Consider the following 21,231-nt stretch of genomic DNA (forward strand, 5'->3'; position numbering starts at 1 on the left):
TAAAATTTCAATATTTGCAAACTTAAAGTTTGTAAATTTAAAAATGTATAAATTTTTAAGTTCGTGAATTTGGAAACCAATAAACCTACAACTTCTAAGATTTTAGGTCTCTGTAGTAGTATGTGTAGATGAAAAAATTAATTATTCGTTTGATATTAAGTTAAAAATTTGTATTGACTGATGATTTCAAATTTCTTATAATTGGCGGTATAGAGCATGCGCGGAGAAGTAACCAATCATGTTTGGGCATCGATTCGCTCTCTCTGTCTGTAATTTAAGTTCGCAACTAAAAGAACATCTATATATTTACGTTGTCCCTGGTATATCCCCACTGTTCGGCCAGCAGCTCCCAGCGTTGCTTTGCGTCGGCCGACGGGTAACCAGCCGTGGGGTCACCAGATAAATTATGTCAAACGGAGTGGTGTTACGAACGTGAACGATTATCAAAATTCGTGGTGTTCATATACGATAGTATTGTCAAGTGTGCGGTTGTATACGGTATCAATGTGGTGTCTATGTAACTCGCAAAGTGACTGTCTCATAGACTTCCGTTAAATTAGTGTTTAACTTTGAATGATCGTCCGGGAACGTGTATACTCGTATTGTCTTTTTGTACAAATGCACGCATCTGTACTTATTTATTCGAAAAAGTCATGCTGACCCTGCAACATCAATTGTAAGTAATCAACCTTTCTCATTGCAATGATTTTTCAATTGACATTTATGAACTTTAATATTTACACGAAGTTTACTGTCACAAAACAGTGGAATACATATTTCTTTTACTCAGTAATATTACGTCTATCACATAACCGAATTCGGCGAAAGTACAGCTGATATCATTTTAAAAATATTCGTACGTTAATTCTGCAAAAATCAGTAGTTAATAGTTTTGTGGATTTCTTACATTTTTTTAACGACATTACGATTCAAAATTTCCTTATCACGTGATGTTTTGTTGTTACCATTTGTTGTAGATACAATTTGATTCAAACTTGTAGCATAGAATGAAAAGTATAATGAGAGTTCCCGGTAAATCTATGTAATTACTGTACGCTAAATTTGTAATAATTTCATTGTTTTATTTATGAATCCAATTTATCAATATTCATTTTTGTTAATATTATTTTATTAATTATTTATATTTGATTACCAGTTATTTTGTACTGTAAATTACCATATACCATATTATTAATAATAACAAATTTATTGATGTTTCAAAAACATTTAAAATGAAGTTGTTAATAACTTTTTTTGATTTGTATTTTATGTACATCTGAAGCACCAGCAGTTTTTTAGCGAACGTTAGATGAAATAAAACTTTTCACGTCACGAAATTTTTTCCCGCTTTTATTACATTTCTGATCTCCAGTTATATTTTTCATCTTATGGAATGATAAATTGCTGTACCAATTTTCTAACTCGTCTAACAAGATAACGTCGACGTAAATATGCGAATGCAAATGTGTTTAGTTTGTACGGCGAAAACAGTTTCAACTTCTTCATTTGCCTAACGATATAAGTGCCGGTCGATGTCGCGTGCGTTTGAAATGCTACACGTTTGCTTTGGAAAAGTTTGATTCCAGCTTAGCATTCTAGAATAAGTTTGACTTTGATAGGTTAACGTGTTTAATCTTTATAATTGGAGAATCGCAGTAGACATCTGGTAAATTATAGATAGTGATCAAATATTATTAACATTGCAAGCATTTTCTATGTTGGAAAAATATTGTTGTATAATACTTTTTCTGATTAGCCAATTTTTATGTGTAGAATTTTTGAAAGTTGGAAGTTTGGAAGTTTGGAGATTTGGAATTTGGAATTTGGAAATTTGGAATTTGGGAATTTGGGAATTTGGGAATTTGGGAATTTGGGAATTTGGGAATTTGGGAATTTGGGAATTTGGGAATTTGGGAACTTGCGAATTTGGGAATTTGGGAACTTGGGAATTTGGGAATTTGGGAATTTGGGAACTTGCGAATTTGGGCATTTGGGAACTTGCGAATTTGGGAATTTGGGAATTTGGGCATTTGAGAATTTGGGAATTTGGAATTTGGGGGTTTGGAATTTGGAGATTTGAAGATTTGGAGATTTGGAGATTTGGAAATTTGGAATTTGGGAAATTGGGAATTTTGGAATTTTGGAATTTTGGAATTTGGGAAATTGGGAATTTTGGAATTTTGGAATTTTGGAATTTTGGAATTTGGGGATTTGAAAATTTGATAATTCAAGGATTTTGAAATTGAAAAATTAAAAATTTGAAAATTTGAAAATTTGAGAATTTGGAAATTTAGAAATCTGAGAATTTAAAATTTGAAATAAAAAATTTCAGAAAAAATTTCAAATTGTAATAACGTATTTATTAAACGATTTTTTGTTGTTCGACTTTTTATATAATAAAGTTTAGAGAATGGAAGTAAGTTTAAGTTAATTTCGAAAATTAATATCGCAGGCACAGTCTTCATTTTCTGCTTCGTAAAGCAGATACTGTCTAAAATATTCTCTTGCAATAATTGCAATAACCTATTCACCACGATCAGCAAATTTCACGGCAACTGATTTTTTTCTGTGTCAATAAACTCGGAACAATACCATAGTATAATATCCGTACAGAAATTGGAGCGTTGCAACCGGAAACGTTGGCGGCGGACCTTATAAAAAATATCAGAAAGTACTAGTTTTTATAGTGTAATTTTTCGAAGTTAACGGAAAATAATATATATATAATCGTTTACACAGAAAAATATTTCTATAGAAATAGCTGCAAAGTAAAGAAGTTACGATTGTAAATTTCTGCCTAACTTTTGTTTGTCTTGTAGAGTTTCTATCGACTAACGATACAGTATCGATATATAGCGATATGTCGATAATATCGTTAAGATATGGTATAATATAATGAAAAGGTAATACGTAATTTTTATATGTATTTTTATTTGATTTTTAAATATAATTTATTTTAATTTCACTCAAGAATAATTTAGATGATAAATTTATGTAGAGTTAGATTAAATTTTATTATTCAAATATGTTAGGTAGGATTTTATTATCTAAATCTGTTACATTAGGTTAGGTTAGCTTCGAATAAGTAAGATTATTAGGTTTAATCATCCAAATTTTTTAGGACACATTAGGTTAGGTTAGATTAAGTTAATTTTGGGTTAAGTTATTGGATAAGGTTTCATTAGATTAGATTGAGTTGTATGATTCAAATCCACGTTGTTTAAATTTTAAATGTAATCTAACTTAACTTCAAGAATGTTAAGCATTTCATTCTAAATAGTCAGTCACTTGTTCTTCTTAATGATACTATCGATATATCGATTTTGGTATTATCGATGTGTATCGATATGTATCGATATATTTCGATATTATCGATATATTTTGATATTATCGATATGTATCGATATATTTTGATGTTATCGATGTGTATCGATATATCGATATATTGATTTTGATATTATCGATGTGTATCGATCTATTTCGATATTATCGATATGTACCGATATATTTTGACATTATCGATATGTATCGATATATTTTGATATTAATTATATGCATCTATATATTTTGATATTAATTATATGCATCTATATATTTTGATATTAATTATATGCATCTATATATTTTGATATTATTGATGTGTATCGATATATTTTGATATTATTGATATGTATCGATATAGTTTAATATTATCAATGTGTATCAATACATTTCAATATTATCGATATGTATCGATATATTTCGATATTATCAACATAATCATATTGATAACTGCAATTCTATCCCGCGATATTAAATGTTAGTACAAAAAACTGAATACTTATCTCTCTATATTCTCTCAGTAAAAACTTTCGTTTACATTTCTGTAAAAATATTGTTGAACCACACTCTCCCAGTTAACATTTCACGGTAGAAATTAATGCAGAATACGTTGAATATTAAAACCTCGAGTGTATACCCATACGAGGGAAAAATTACATTGTATTCCATCTCATTGTGGTAAGTATAAAATGGGGTAAGTATAACGGATCAATATAGACTTCATTATGATATGAAGTCTGCTGTATAGTACTAGAAATGCGACAATGTATAACAGTTTTCTACCACGTACCGTATATTTCATCGCAGTACTCTATCGTGATCCATAATCTATCGTGTCCATCAAATTCTACTGCGAGACCCCTACGGAGCAGATATACGTATACTCTTCTCCGGAGTAATCTTTTGTCCGCTCGTTCGTCGACTTCGCTCGACGCGAACGAAAAAGATTCCGCGGAGAAATTAACGAACGACAGTAACGTCGTTCGCGTGTTTCTAAGTCGACCGTTTGATCGACTTGAAAAGAAAAAAGTCGAACAGTTACGTTTTTTTGCAACTTGGAGAAAAGTTTTATTATAGGGCAATCCTCGAGTTATACGCGCGATGTTTTGTACAATCAAATTGAAGTATAGCTCTGGTGTAATGGAAGATAGACAAAAATTTCAGAAGGCTGAATTAAATAGGGATTAAATTAAATTTCGGATGGGAGTGACTGAAATAGTTGAAATTCCACTTGCGGAATATGTGATGTTCCATTTAAAGCTGTTTAATTTTTCGTAATGAAATTTTTTTAAACTTTTACCACTTTAGAGCTGTAGCATTTAGAACTGAACATGAGTCTAGTTAAGAGTGAAGGATACCGTGATATCATCATTCATTAATTTCTACAATGTGGTTATTATTTATTAGTGTAATGTGAGGACGAACACTACTATACTATACTAATATACTATATTAATATAATACTATTAGTATAAAATGATTTATTATTTTGTATTACCTTAAAGAGATATAAATTTTAGTCTTTATACACCTTTCCCTAAGTATACCTGTATATTACTTTTGCCAACTGCTAATATCAATTCCTATGTAGGACGCACACGGTGCGTCCGTATCTCCAACAAACAAATAACAGCAAGATAATACATAATAATATCATAAGATATGGTACATGATACGACTGTACTGAATCATATAACAAAGTATTATATGAGTAATGGACAAAGTATGCCGCACACAGTGCGTCATTGTATTGAAAATAAAAATCTCTCTAAAAGATTCTCACTTAATAAAAGTCTCACATGAAGTTACGTGTTATTATGGCCAAGATAATATGTACCAAAACAAGTATAATAGATTAAATATATGTATATTCTGATATTAGGACCGCAGTTAATTGATGTCACGTGAAATCAAGTAATTTCACGTGACATAATATTAATGTGTTCCTGCCTCAAATGACATGGGACACACGGAGTGCATTATAGATTGCATTGGATACGCGACATTGTATGCATATAGCGTGTCGTTGATCGCATTGGATGGATGACATGCGATGCATAGAGTGCATTGAGCAGATAGTATAAGACGCACGGGGTGCGTCCTAAATTGGACCGAATGGTTTGCATAGGACACATAAGGTGCGTCATATGGTAAAGAGTATTGGGTGGTGTAAGACGTATACGATGAGTTATTGGTTACATTGAGCAAGTTTCAGAATTTGAAAATTTTGTTTTTTGGCCATTTGGGGATTTAGGGATTTAGGGATTTAGAGATTTAGGGAGTTAGGGAGTTAGGAATTTAGGGATTTAGGGATTTAGGAATTTAGGGAGTTAGGGATTTAGGGATTTAGGGATTTAGGGATTTAGGGATTTAGGAATTTAGGGAGTTAGGGAGTTAGGGAGTTAGGGAGTTAGGGATTTAAGGATTTAGGAATTTAGAAATTTAAGAATTTAGGAACCTAGAAATTCAGAAATTTATGGAATAAGGGATTTAGGGATATATTTAGTGTAATTTGAGAATATGTAAATTGGAGATTTGAGAATTTAAGATTTGAAATTTTGAAAATCTGGAGATTTGAAAGCTTAGTAATTTACCACCAGGATTTAAAAATTTAGGAATTTAGAAATTTAAGAATTTAAGAACCTAGAAAATCAGAAATTTATGGAATAAGGGATTTAGGGATATATTTAGTGTAATTTGTGAATATGTAAATTAGAGATTTGAGAATTTAAGATTTGAAATTTTGAAAATCTGGAGATTTGAAAGCTTAGTAATTTACCACCAGGATTTAAAAATTTAGGAATTTAGAAATTTAAGAATTTAAGAACCTAGAAATTCAGAAATTTATGGAATAAGGGATTTAGGGATATATTTAGTGTAATTTGCGAATATGTAAATTGGAGATTTGAGAATTTAAGATTTGAAAATTTGAAAATCTGGAGATTTGAAAGCTTTGTAATTTACCACCACGATTTAGAAATTTAGGAATTCAGAAATTTAAGAATTTAGGAATTTAGAATTTGAAAATTGGAGAATCTCAAGGTTGATGATTTCCAATTTGAAAACTTGATAATTTTGCAATTTGAAAATTTAATAACTTGGAAATTGAGAACTTTCTTATACACTAATTTGGTAATCTACTAATTCAGGGATTTAAGAATTTCAAACTAGAAATTTAAAAATGTAAAAATTCTGTGATTTAAAAATATGAAAATTTGAAAATCTACCTATTTAAAAATTTCTTAATTCAGAAATTTAAAAATGTTCACATTTCTAAATTTTCAAATTTGTAAACATCCAAATATCAAAATTTAGAAAACTAAGTAATTTTAAAATTCCCACGTTTTACACTAATATCTAAAACAATTGATAGGACGGTTACTCTTCATCCTACACTTGTTCTTTCAAAAGAAAGCTTTCATTGCACTCGGCCATACATATACGGTGCGTGGACAGTTACATAGTCCAAACATGGGAGCCATAGGACACACGTTGCCTCATAACTGCACTAGATGCATGCTAATGTAAGACGCAAACGGTGCGTCGTTCACTTCGAAAACTTATTTGGCAAGCGCTGAACCTCGTCGACATTTCACTCTGCCATCATCGGTTTTCGTTTGCTCGAATATCCGCACGCCGCTTCGACGAGCTTGGCTAATTGTTCAGCCAGCATGTTTTCATCCTCTTGACCGAGCTCGTTGCCACGCCATCGCGTTGGTCAGCTCACTGCCATACAGTGCCGGATTAACCAATACGCAGAATAATCACTTGCTTAGCGTCAATAAAAGCATGGCTGCTATTGAAATTTTCGGTAATTTTGATAATTAAGTTTTGGAACCAGAAAATTTTAAATTAAAAAATTTGGTAATTGCGTAGGAAAATTGCATTTTATCAGTTTTAATGATCTTGATATATATTGTCAAGAATGTCATTGTAAATTAACCCTTTGCGCTCGAGAGGCGCCTCTTAGGCGCCATTCGATTTAATACAATAATTTAAAAGAAGCATTATTTAATTAATTCTATAATAGTGCTTATGTGATGTATAAACATAGTGAAATAGACAATAGTGGAAATTATTAGTAAAGAAATAATAACTTCAAAAGAAGTCATTTAACATTTTAATTAATATTTTAAAGTTGCTGTTTGCAAACAGTAAAATTATCTTCGAGTGCAAAGGGTTAAATTTCTCTGTATATATAGCAGTCGCTCGACTTTGATTTCAGAGATATTTGTAAAAATATTTTTAATTTCGTAATTATTTACGAAAAGGTACACGCTTCACCGACTTTCAGTATCCTTGAAGTATATTGTCAAGAGTGTTGTTCTGAACAAATTTTCTCTCTATATATAGCCGCCGCTCGACTTCGATTTCAGAGATATTCGTAAAAATATTTTGAATGTGGTAATTATTTGTAAGAGGGTGTGTCCTTCATTTATTTTTATGTCCCCGAAATATATTGCCAAAGAAGTCGTTCTGAATCTTCTCTCTATATATAGCCGTCCCTTGATTTCAATTCCATTTGCGAAAATATTTGTAAAATGATAATTATTTACAGAAGGGTGCACCCTTTACGTATTTTGATGACCTTAAAATATGTTGTCAAGGTATTCTGAATAACGTTGCTTGCGTATGTAATTTTGTTTCTGAGATAATTACAAAAAACTTTAAACTTGTCCAATATGCAACCGTATACAACATAGTGGAATTACTATTATGTATCCCACACCGGTTTGCTGTTTAATACCCCTAATACAATATTACCGAGTATACTGTATTTCAATATGTCACCGGTCTCGTATGACCATGTGACTTATGGTGCATATACAGTATGGTACAGCAGTGTAATAGTATAAAATGTCACAATTGATATATTGTTATACCGGAGTATATTCAACCAGGGATATTTTTAACACGAAAAGGAATGATATTATATCGAATATACAGTAGCAGATTATATCAATCAAAATGTAAATTTAGTCGAATTTTTTTGTGAATGTTTTTTAAACTATAATCCAATTATTATGGCAATTATGCGTGTGAGGAAACATGACTCAGAAGGCTGTCCCTCGCGATATACTCTAAGGAAATTGAAACCGGTAAGGTGTGGTCTTTTCTCTAAAATTACCAAATTTTCTGATCTTCAAAATCTTTCAAAAATTTTATTTTACAATTTGTACAGGGCGTTTCTTGATTTGAACAGCAATATTATTTTCACTATTATGAGAAATAGTAGATACTTATATAGTTTAGAAATTTCTTGTGTGCGTATCTAAATATACGCTAAGAATCATAATTATGTTGTGTATCTAAATATATGTTAAGAAGCTTTCATCAATCATCTTTTTTTCATTGTTAATAGTGACGGAAATAATTGATATGTTCGAGTTGAGTGAGACACTCTGTACTTTTGATGCAATTTATCGTTGAAGTCGTTTTGACATCAAGTACACGAATACAGAAATTTATTTTGTCATTTAATAAAGTCAAGTGACATTTTATTGAGGGAAGGTTTTATTGGCAATTTCAAATGTTGCAGTTTGTAGGTGATTGAAAACTTTAGAAGTTTGGTAAAAACAGATTATTGGAATTTTCTGAGATTATCGAAAATGCATGCTTGATACGTTTACATTGCAGTATTATCAGTTTTTATCGAACATTCCATTTTAGTTACTTATATCCTAAAACAGTAGTAGGTACATTTAATTTGTTATGTTATAGGTAATTTATAGTTTTTCTTTTATTTCTAATTAAAAAACTTGTGTTGGGTTATTTATCTTACCATTATTTGTAACAAATGCAATTTTATAATAGTTACTTCTAAATAACTATTTCTTTTGATATAAATTTAAAGATTGTATAGAGATTATAGAATTTAAAGAAGTTGTTAATTGCTATTTATTGTGATAAATTAATTTGTCAAGTTATTATCCCTATACTTTTAGTCGCGTGACGTTATGTATTTTTTTATTAATAGAATCATGTAACGAATTAACTATTTGAGGACTATTATTTTATTAAAAAAATGTTCAACGAAAGTATAACCGAAATGATGCATTCCATTGAAATGAATATATTGTACAGAGTGTTTTCGAAACGCTGGTACAAAAAAATCAACATGGAAATATAAGTAAAATGTATAGAAATAAAATTTGTTTATATATAGCTTTATTCGCAAGAAAATTGGATTCGAATATTTTTTAAGCATTTGCAAAACGTCACAATGCAGAAATTGATAAAATCAACAAATTTCTTAACTCTATAGTAAAAAAATATTATAAATCAACAGATATAATTATTAATATCGCTAAAATTTATTACTTTATATTATTTTATTAGGTTTGTTATTCAAGTTCTTATCATCGACTAAACATTTGTATCTACATCAATAATGTTACAAATAATGACCGATAACGAACTATAGTAGTATTAATCTTCAGATTTATTTACTTAACACTTTAAGTGCCATGTCACCCATATATGGATGATACTTAGATCTAACATCGATCCATAGATCTAACATCGACATTATTAAGAATTTGTTATCTAATTGATGTTACACTATTAACTGCTTGAAATGATGGGAAATAAGATGTTGTGAAAATATTTGGTAAGACTTGTTAAAAATGAAAATTCTACCTAATATAATTTTCAACTGCTTCAATGTAACAATCAATGTGTTAATAATATTCATTAATTCTCAAAGTAACGGAAAGTTGCATTTATCATCTTATGTGTCATGAACAAATTTCCTATATAAATACACCGACTTATAAATATATCAAAATACATCAAACAGTACAAAATCAGTTTTTCCAAAATAAACTGACAAATGAAAAAATTGTACTTCACATTTTTGCCTTATTTTTTCACGCGAAATAATCCTCTTTTCTACCATTTCGAAAACACCGTGTATAAAGAGTAGACAATATTTCAAGCGTATGGGGCACCTGAAGCTCTTAATCCGGCATTGGTGTGATGCCAGTACCGACATGGCAGTTCGCTTCCACGTGAGATCAATCACTCGAGACGGGCGGGCAAGCAGCCAAGCACAGGGCCAGTTCTCGATGTATCAGTTGTTCAACAGATGACGGGCAACAGCCTGTGCGAACACAAGGTGCTTTTTTTCTACTATCAAAAACAATTTGCGGTTATGGGACACTGGTTCCGCCTAGTATGCACGTAATTGCTTCGAATTCAGGAACGACTTCAACCCCTTGGCTTGTAATGAGTCAGACATTTACGGTTCGAGTGTGGGGAACCTAAATCGTATTTGTAGGAAGATCGAGCTCAGTACTTATATATTATATTTAGTACTTATATATTATACAGGGTGGCTCACCACATTTTGCCATCTAAATTTGCATTATTATAATTACTCATAGCAAATAATGTTTTAATTCTAACTTGTTAGGAAATCGTGACTTTCTGGTCAATATTATGAATTGCCCTAACTGAATAGCAAATGTTTTTCTACATGCTTTGAGAGGTCACGTGTCACCAAACGAATTGTGAGTTTTTATTTTTTTGTTACGCAGTAACAGTGAAATTTTGTCTCTGTTACGTCTCTAATACGATGAATACGACGATACGGTGAATTATCACTTCATAATGAAGTATTCTAAAGAAGAAAAGATAGACGTGTTATCAGTTTATTTTGAAGCTAGGAAAAGTGCTACACATGCAGAAAGATTATACACTACGGAATGTTAGTAAGTCATTAATTTCTCGATTCAGAAAGTGTTCTGATGCAAATGGTCGCCACATTGAACCTTTTCTGTAAATAGACATTAAAATTGAAATATCTCCTAAACTAATGATTTTTTCACATAAATAGATTAATACTTTTTTGTAAAGAATATGAAGGAGTATCAGCTGATGCAATAAAAAATATATGATTCCATTTAAAAAAACATTAATGACCTTCATGTGTCCTTTACACGTCCACCTGCAAAAAAAAAAACCACCAGCATATGCCTCCTCCAAAACCATTCAACTTCATCTGAAACATTGTTTGCTATGAGTAATAATAATGACGCAAATTTAGATGGCAAAATGTGATGAGCCACCCTGTATATGAATACTTATATAATACTTATATGTTTGGACAATAAAGAATAAAATCAGATGTGAAATATGTAGAATGTTTCAATTTTTTTATTTGTCTTGTACTGCAGTAACAATTAGCTGATTGATGCAGTTGTCGACAAAAATGTACATTAATACGTTTGGCGGATCGCACATTTTATGGAACGTTGTCATTATAAATTATAACGTTTTAGGATTATTTCAATATTTTATTTTGAATTGTGCATTTTGTGACGTACTCCTTTTGTGCATTCATGTGGAGTTCTTTATATGGTCTTTAGTGGAGCTTTTAGAGGAGCTATTATATTGAAAGTATTTTATGTTTTCTTACGATTTATAGATAGAGTGGTAATGGTAGTTTTTGATGAATGTTATTTTTAAAATTTTGGAAGTTTGAGAATTGAGGGATTTAAAAATTTAAGAATTTGGGAATTTGGAAATTTAAGATTCGAGAATTTTGGGATTTGGAAATTTAGGACTTGAGAATTTTGGGATTTAGAATTTTAGAACTTGAGAATTTTGGGATTTGGAAATTTAGCACCTCAGAATTTTGGGATTTGAGAATTTTGGACATTTGGAAATTTGAAAATTTGGAAATTTGAAGCTTTATTATTTGAATCTGTAATTTGAGAATTGAGGAATTTAGAAATGATGAGATTTGGGTAAAAACTTGAGAATTTGGTGATTTGGAAATTTGAAAATATAGGAACTCCAGAATTTTTAAATTTTTAAATAATTTTCAAATTGTCAGTCAAAAGTAGATAATTTGAGGAATATACTTATTGATACATTGATGTGTTTTTATCAGAGATTATTTAATCAGGTTGTAAATTCTAGCTTAATTCATCAATCTACAAAATATAAATATAGCGGTGTAAAATGCAACATGGCGGACAATAAGCGAATATCAAAGTTATGCCGTAACTACTGTATTTTCCATTACAACTGAAATCGGGATTCTAATCTGATTATAATTAATACGATGATGCAAAACGGTGTAGATATTTATATGTAAAATGGTTCAAAATAAGGTACTGTCACGAAATCCTTAAGGTGTCAAAGGACCTCATGGTAGAAGTATATCATATGCACATTTTTAGATCTAGGATGAGCTGGAAGAAAATGATATCGCTGAATGTAACAACTATTGTATGAAAAATCAAAAAATCAATTGTGGAGAAAGGATTCAACTTAGAGAATAATTTTGAGTTAAAATTTGAAAGATGTCTTTTGACACCTCTTGGTAAAAATAGTGTTAAGAAGAAGGCAATTATAATGAAAAAGGAAAAGTATAAGGAATATAATCCTTTTTTTTGATGGCGAATACTTTGTAACAATGTTTCGAGCCCCTTTTCTTTCTTGTTTCAGCTGCAAAGCGGTGCAGCAACGCGCTATAAAACCTCAGGTTTCATTTAAATCAATACTGTCGCGTGGTCGCGTGCAGAAAATTCTGTCTCTTATCGTGAACGACTGGCTGAATATCAGAGTGTAGTTAACGTGGCAGAAAGTGCATTTACTTTCGAGCTAAGCATACAACCTCTCGCCTCCTTTTTCTTCGGACGATAGTCTCGGACATGTTAGATAAAAAATTATATCTTTCCTCTGGTTAGAATACCTTATCTTTGCCCTCCGTTGTTTATCTTCCGTGAGAAACGATAAGGGGATGATATAACGGTACACCGTGCAGTAGTAGCTCGATTGTTGCCCCTCTTATTTTTTCCTCTTGTTTCTTCTGATATCCCTTCGAAATCCAATTTTACGATGAACCATTTTGGTACTTGTTTCCGATTAAGCATTTGGGGAGATGTAATATATTGGGGAGAGATTTCGTTTGTTCCATAATGAGATAACTAGGAAAGTTTATTGGATTCTCGCATCGTTTGGATTAGGTTTGATGAAGTATGGGAGATATGCAGTGTGTTTGCTCAGTGTTGTATCTAGTGTTCTCAGAAAAATGGAAGTTCTATGCTTTAATAGCAACGTGATAACTATATCGAAAATATAAGTTATTTCAGAGAAAATTACTTTATTACTTATTTTTATTTTTAACAAAAAATATTGAGGAAAATTACTTTTACGTACAAATTATTTAAGAAAATAAAAATTCTTTTTAAATAAAAATTATTTAGAAAACTACAAATTGCATTTAAACAAAAATTATTGAAGGAAATAAACGCTGCATTTATATAAAAATTATTTAGCAAAATAGAAACCACTTTTGAACGAAAATTATGAAGAAAAAAATTACCATTAAATACATATTATTTTCAAAAATAAAAATTGCTTTCAAATTATAATTATTTAAGAAACTAGAAATTGCTTTCAAATAAAAATTATTTAAGAAACTAGAAACTATTTTCAAATAAAAATTATTTAAGAAATTAGAAATTATTTTCAAATAAAAGTTGTTTGAAATAATAAAAATTATGTGAAAATTATTTAAAAAAATGAAAAGTACGTTCTGTACAAGAAAATAATTTTGTTCAGAGTCAAGACAAATATTTGAATAAATATTCAGTAAAGCACTACTTTACCTAATTGCTTATTTTAATTAACTACGAGTGGCACTTTTAGTCGTAATTTTTATGTTAATTAGTTATTAATGTAGAACAGTAGTATACAATATGGTTTTGATCTTTAGACATATTTTTCTGTGACATGTAATTACTCTCCTAAGTTAATTACACGATTGTAATTTGCTGATTATAAGGTTGTTGCATGTCTCGTGACGAATTACGAAACGTAGAAAGTCTTACATGATTCAGTGACATAAAAGTATCGTAAAATCCTACTTACAGCATATAAATTTGAAGTTTGTACAAAATGGCTGAACAAAAGACATACACATTTTTAGAATAATTTTGATGTAGAATGACTGGTTGTTATTTATTGCTTTATTTACAATAAAATTAGTTACTGTTTTGTATGTTATCTGCAATAGAATTGATTATTATTTTGGATATTTTTTATAATAAATCTGGTTATTATTTTTCATATTATTAACAATAGAACTGATTATTATTTTGGATATTTTTTACAATAAATCTGGTTATTATTTTTCATATTATTAACAATAGAACTGATTATTATTTTGGATATTATTTACACTAAAACTGTTGTTATTAAATATTAAATATCATCAATTATCAAACATCAAATTTCTGTCACTTCTAAATCAAAATGGAAGCATTTTTTAATTCATTACATTGACAATCTACATTCTCTATCTTTTTAATTAAAAGCAAATTGTTTCTATCACTGTTTCGAACAACTGCAATTCTATAACAGCAGTAAAAGTGCAATTTCTCGTTAAATAAATTTATAACCTACACAAAAATTATTGCCATTTTGTTGCTATGTTAGCAATTACCTTGTTATTGCAGTTTTTGTTCTGTATTTTCTGCAAGAATAATAAAACCATGCAACGATTGATTAACTAAAAATAACCTTTAATTGCAAAGATATTGAAAGTATAACTCGCGCAATTAACAGTACTGTAAAAACATAAAGGACAAAGTTTACAGAAAATAAATAACAAGAAAGTTTTCGATATTGATCGAAACATTGAAACGCGTGTCAGAGAAATTGTTTAACCCTGTATGTGTATGTATTTATACACACGCGGTTGGAAGCTGAAAGACAAGGCCGTGACATTTTCCGTGCTTGTTTTCCTGCCCGGCTTTTTATAACCCACCGTTTGAAAAGACAGGAGATATGGTTAGACAATTTAGTGTCGAGGTAGTATTTTAGCAACGTGGAGTGTTTGGAAAACTAAAATGAAATTTCACTTTCGTAGTAGCTGCTTCTGGTTGCTTAATGTGTGTTAGAACTATTTTGATTACCTCGAGAGTTGTCATGCAAGTATTATATTATACGATCGTGATGTAAATGTTGGTGACTGGATACGTCGTAGACATTTATTATATTACACAGTTTCCAACTTCAAAATTTCAAATTTTCAGTTCTTTTCATTTTTTGATTTAAGAATTTACAAGAGGTCTCATCTTTTTAATTTTTTAATTCAATTTCCAGAATTTCTAAATTCCTAAATTTTTAGGTTTTTAATTTCAGCTTACTAACTTTTTAAGTTACTAAATTTTTCGCTTCAAATTGTCAGACTATACATTTCAAGTTATTCAAATTTTTTCATTTTTAAATTCGCAAAGTTTTTAAATTTAGAAATTTTTGCATAACCAAATTTTAAAAAATTGTTAATTTTAATGTGTCCATATTTTCTAATTTCAATCTTCCAGATTTACAACTTCGCTCACTTTTTAATTGAATTTTTAAATTTCAATTTCTCAGATTTCCAACTTTGTTCATTTTTTAATTCAATATTTAAATTTCAATTTTCTATATTTTCAACTTTCCTCATTTTTTAATTCAATATTTACTTAAATTTCAATTTTCCAGATTTACAAATTTGCTCACTTTTTAATTCAATCTTTCAATTTCAATTTTCCAGAATTCCAACTTTGCTCATTTCTTGATTCAATATTTAAATTTCAATTTTCCAGATTTCCCAATTTGCTCACACTTTAATTCAATGTTTAAATTTCAATTTTCCAGATTTCCAACTTTGCTGACGTTTTAATTGAATTTTTAAATTTCAATTTCTCAGATTTCCAATTTTGTTCATTTTTTAATTCAATCTTTAAGTTTCAATTTTCTATATTATCAACTTTCCTCATTTTTTAATTCAATATTTAAATTTCAGTTTTCCAGATTTTCATACTGTAAAATTTCTTCGCGTCTAATTTTATGTCCAATAAATCCAATAGTAAAATTAGGAGATCTGAACCCATGCTAAAATCCCTGGTTACGTCACTACTCGTGAATAATATACGTTCGAGGAATGTTTGCGTTATTGTGGGTTATTCGGGGAAGTCGAAGTACCGAAAAAGAATAATTTATGGTAATTTATGTTCGATTGGAGAGGATGTTTCGACTTATTGAGTTTACAGTCCATGTGTTACCATATGGTACACCATATGGTGATAATTAAACTGTTCACGATATATACAATTACTTTTTCTTTTTCGGTGCGAAATGCATAAACTGTTTGAAACTTTTTTCAGAAGAAACGTAAATGATTCGTTAAAAACATTATTCCATTTTACTATGGAATTCATATATTTCTACTGATATTCAGTTAATGTACAACGCAACGTTTAATTATTTTTTTATTATTTCAAATGTTTAATTATTTTAATGTTAAATAAGTATTCAGTATATTTTGATTATAAAGTCAGTCATAAATATAGAATTTTGTTTTAATTTTCAATTTAAAAAATTAATCAGAATATCAGATACATCAGAATGTATCCAGTTGAACCGAATAAAAAATTCAATTTGAATCAGTGAATAAAATTCATGCAATCCTAAAATATAAACATTTATACGACCTTACATAATAAATACCGTAATTCCCTAATTTGATAAAATTGTTTCACTTTTATTTTATTTCCGTTTTCATTCAAATCAAGTTGCTATTACATTACTTGTTTGAATTACTTTTTTTTATTAGTAATTTTCGATATCATAAATTAAGATCTTTTATTGATTGCATTTACAAAAGACTATAAATAAACATTATCAGCTTTGCATTCGTATTTAATTTATTATAAATATAAATAATAATTCCAATCAGGTATAAAAATAATTAATCAAACTCTTTAAATTAATCACAAATTTAAAAGTAATCCCAATCTTGTAAGGAAAAATTTTAAGAATATTCTCCATATATAAAACGTGTTTTTTTCTCATCAAGAAACGGTGTAATTCACTAAATTTGTAAACGACGACTCTTTTTAACCCGAACAATCAAATCTCCGTGAACTTCAATATTTCAGTTGCATTTAAGTTGTCTGAAAAGGAAGCAGAAAATGTAACAGAGCTTGCAATAAGTTTCAATTATCGAGTTTCCGAAAAAAGGAACGAAGAAAAGGAAGAAAGCAGACGAAAGGAGATAAAAGAAAACGCGCGAAACTATTGTTTTCTTTGCCAGAGGTATCTCAATGTTTCATTTTCCCCTGAGGTATTGCTGGATTTATCTTTCGTTTGAATAGGAACGATTCTATGTAAAAATGTAAAGCGTCGTTTCGTGAGAGATGAAGTTCGAATCGATGCTTTTCTTTTCGTTATGATTGTGTTCAGAAATCTGTCAGGATCGTCTCAGAAATTTACGTTTGTGCCGCTTTCCACTATGTTGCAATAAACTCTCATTATACTTGGTTATGAACTAGATCGAGAACGTAGATTCATTCTGCATGTTCCAATTTTCAAATCACGGTTCCTCAGTTGATCAATGAATTTTAAAATGGAACCGTGGGTGATTACTTTTTCTTTTTTCATTGTATTCGAAGTGTTCACTCAAGTTTGCAAGTAATTTACTTTCTATTATGCGTTGCATGAATGTACTTTCGTTTTAATGCAACATAAAGGATGTGTAATTTACTGACTATGAGTTTTTACCAAAAGATTATTGAATGCATGAGTTGGTATTCTTATACGCACTGTATATTATGCTACAAACCCTTATATTTTATTAAACATTGTTGGAATTTCGAAATGAACTCTTCCTCTTTTAATTTAAGAATTTATTAACTATTTATACGACACGTCTTTATTATCCGCCTTCTGAATCTATTCGAATTGCCACGTGCTACCGCGGACCAGCTCGCGTGTCGTAAATTACCGAAGATTGCCGAATCGTTCTGATTGACTCGAACGCGTCTTATCAGAGACATGCAGTTGTTCCTTTTTAACAAACATAAATAAATGAGTAACAATTTCTTAAAGAAGCGGGTACATGCATGTTTATTCAAGTTTGCAATTTACTTTCTATTATGCATTGCATGAATGTACTTTCGTTTTAATGCAACATAAAGGATGTGTAATTTACTGACTATGAGTTTTTACCAAAAGATTATTGAATGCATGAGTTGGTATTCTTATACGCACTGTATATTATGCTACAAACCCTTATATTTTATTAAACATTGTTGGAATTTCGAAATGAACTCTTCCTCTTTTAATTTAAGAATTTATTAACTATTTATACGACACGTCTTTATTATTCGCCTTCCGAATCTATTCGAATTGCCACGTGCTACCGCGGACCGGCTCGCGTGCCGTAAATTACCGAAGATTGCCGAATCGTTCTGATTGACTCGGACGCATCCTATCGGAGAGATGCAGCTGTTTTTTAACGTTCCTTTCATAAACAGTTTTGTTATTTAGATAAGTTGTTCTAGCAATCTTCTTTATCAGGATGATAGAGACAATTATATACTTGTATTTACTATTTCATTACTTTTTAATATATTTTAAATACGCAGAAAATTAACGATGTATCTTGAAGTACTTTTACGCCTATGTATCAATTCCTTTACTCACTCGTTACTGTGTAACTGAACAATTTTTTATTTTATACAGAGCCAACTCACTATTTCACTGACTCACTCCGTTGTACTACAAAATATATGTTCATCAAATATTATTTTCTTACCAGTTTCCAGTCCTAGATTTTTTCTAACACCTTCACATTTGCATCTCTGGATGCAGTGTAATTATAATTGCGTGGACACGTGTATTTATTGAGAAACGTAACAGGAATTCCTTGACATGCACGACAACCGGTAATAATCGAACAACAAAAATCGGATCCGATAAATCTGGATTGGTAGCAAGATAGAAACTGGGAGAATGAATGCACCGTCAATGAATGAATCGTGTATATAGTACATATATAAACGACACTGTCGTCAGTGAAACTTGCATTCTCTAGGATCGGTTTGTTCGATATCGTATCGAACGGAGTCGGAAATTGGTGACAGCAAAACCGATATGTCGAACGTCATCTACATCCTTTCTTCTCTCTTTCTGTTACTCTTCAAGTTCCAAGGTCATTGCTAGCATCGTGTATTGGCAAAGTTTCATTTATGAATGCCACGATTTTCCTTGACCGATACACGAGCACGTGTGCCGTTCGATTGAACTTCTAACGTTATTAAATTTATTCCTTTTGTTTTACATCGGAGAGTGGGGAAACTGAAAGCACTCTGCAGAATTCGAACGAAATTTAGAAAAATAAGACCACTGTGAATTTTTAGAGAAACGTACAAAATAATAAAGAATTCAAGAATAAATTAAGGATAGTTTAGTATAAAATATACTGGATAATTTAGTGTAGGTTTTTATCAAATTTTTGAAATATACAAATATGTATTTTTATGGTTAATTTGACTGTGGATCACTTTTAATTTATGGACCAGCAGGGAATACATTTTTGTCGAGCATTTATATACAGGTGGTTTTATTTAAATTATTTTCTGTGTGATCAGTAGAAAAAAATCTGTTGTAAGTTTATATGGTTTCCATCTTTTTTAAATACTAAATATGCATCCTGGAACTGTATAACCTTGTATCAGTTATATTTTCTACTTTTAATAGCAGCAAGGTAAATGAGATGTTCAATTTAAATGAGACCTGTATGATGATGCAGTAAATATCAGCAGTTAGTGAGAGCTGCTGTAGCAGGTACACATACGGCTATAATAGTTAAGGATTAGTATTAAAATTTTTTAATGAAACATAGTATAGGTTAGACATTAGTGAATGTACACATGTGGATACATGTAAACATTGTGGAACGTAGAAATATTTATTTTTGTGGATATTGGGGCATAGAGAAATTTGAACATATGTGGATGTTGGAAAATATAGGAATTTGGATACATGTGGACATTAGAAAATATAGGAATTTGGGTATATGTGGACATTGGAAATATAAGGATACATGTGGACACTGAGAATACAGAAATTTCGATACATGTGGACATTGAGAATATATTGTAGAAATTTATATATGAATATTTGAGAAAATAGAAGTTGGGAATATAAAAATTTAGGAAACATATAAAGTGATTTGTAGAAGACTGATAATTTGTAATAATTAAAGTTATTAACTCATTGACTGTCATGGTCCATCCTAGTATTTCTATCGCTACCAGTCTTCTATAATTAAATAATTATCAAATCAAGTAAACAAAGTAAACTGAGTACTGCTGGTACCAAGTAACAAGACACCAATTTAAATCTGTATATTTAAAAATCAAGTCCTTAATGAAAATTAAGAACGTTCTCAGAATAACAATTTTTATTCATATTGTCACATAAAATATGCATATATATTGACCACGTCAATGAACGTATTAAAATAAAAGTTTGATTCAAAAGAATCGTACATGGACAACTTAGTTGCTTGCGTTGGTAGGTGTACTAAATTATCTACTTCATCAACGTAAACTGGGTTTACATAGTTTTCACAGTGGAGTTCTTCTATATTAGTTAGAAACTTGCCTTCATTACGAGTAGAGATATAACAGTCATTAACATCTCACAGTAGGTAGTCTCGTTTGCTATTCCAGGAGCGTTAGTCCTATTGGCGCGAAATTACGGGCGATCACGTTTGCCAATCGGTGCCTAACAAGGATCTCGAAGGACGTCGGGTTTCCTCGAACTTTCCCACTTACCGTTCGTTCAATTCGTACTAGGGCTATAAACCAAATTCTAGTATTCGAAGTATTCGAATTTCAAAATTCGAGATAAGAGCCGTAAAAATTCGAGTAATTCAGATAACTTCGAATACGGTCGAAATTCGAATACTTTGAAATTATTTTAATTATTCGAACACATTCGGGAGCACTAGTAGCATTTTTCGTAGCACTAGTTCAAACATCTATTTTGAATTTTCTGAACTTTTTGTATTAACACGTGTTTTATGATAAATAAGTCTTTTTATAGATATCATTAACACTA

General features: G+C 30.2%; 1 protein-coding gene across 8 annotated transcripts in view; it reads left to right on the forward strand.

Annotated features, from left to right (window-relative positions):
- The first annotated feature begins 317 nt into the window (after window positions 1-317).
- The window catches only part of LOC100876095 (uncharacterized), a 65,290-nt gene continuing 44,376 nt past the window's right edge, over window positions 318-21,231 (forward strand). For 7 of the 8 annotated variants that reach the window (XM_076528947.1, XM_076528950.1, XM_012290893.2 and 4 more), the window contains exon 1: window positions 318-676. The gene's annotated coding sequence lies outside the window, so the exon portion shown is untranslated. The remainder of the gene's footprint in view (window positions 677-21,231) is intronic. The other variant, XM_076528952.1, reaches the window with a different exon arrangement.

The sequence above is a fragment of the Megachile rotundata genome, chromosome 2, assembly GCF_050947335.1.
Source record: "Megachile rotundata isolate GNS110a chromosome 2, iyMegRotu1, whole genome shotgun sequence".
In the NCBI taxonomy this organism is placed as follows: domain Eukaryota; kingdom Metazoa; phylum Arthropoda; class Insecta; order Hymenoptera; family Megachilidae; genus Megachile; species Megachile rotundata.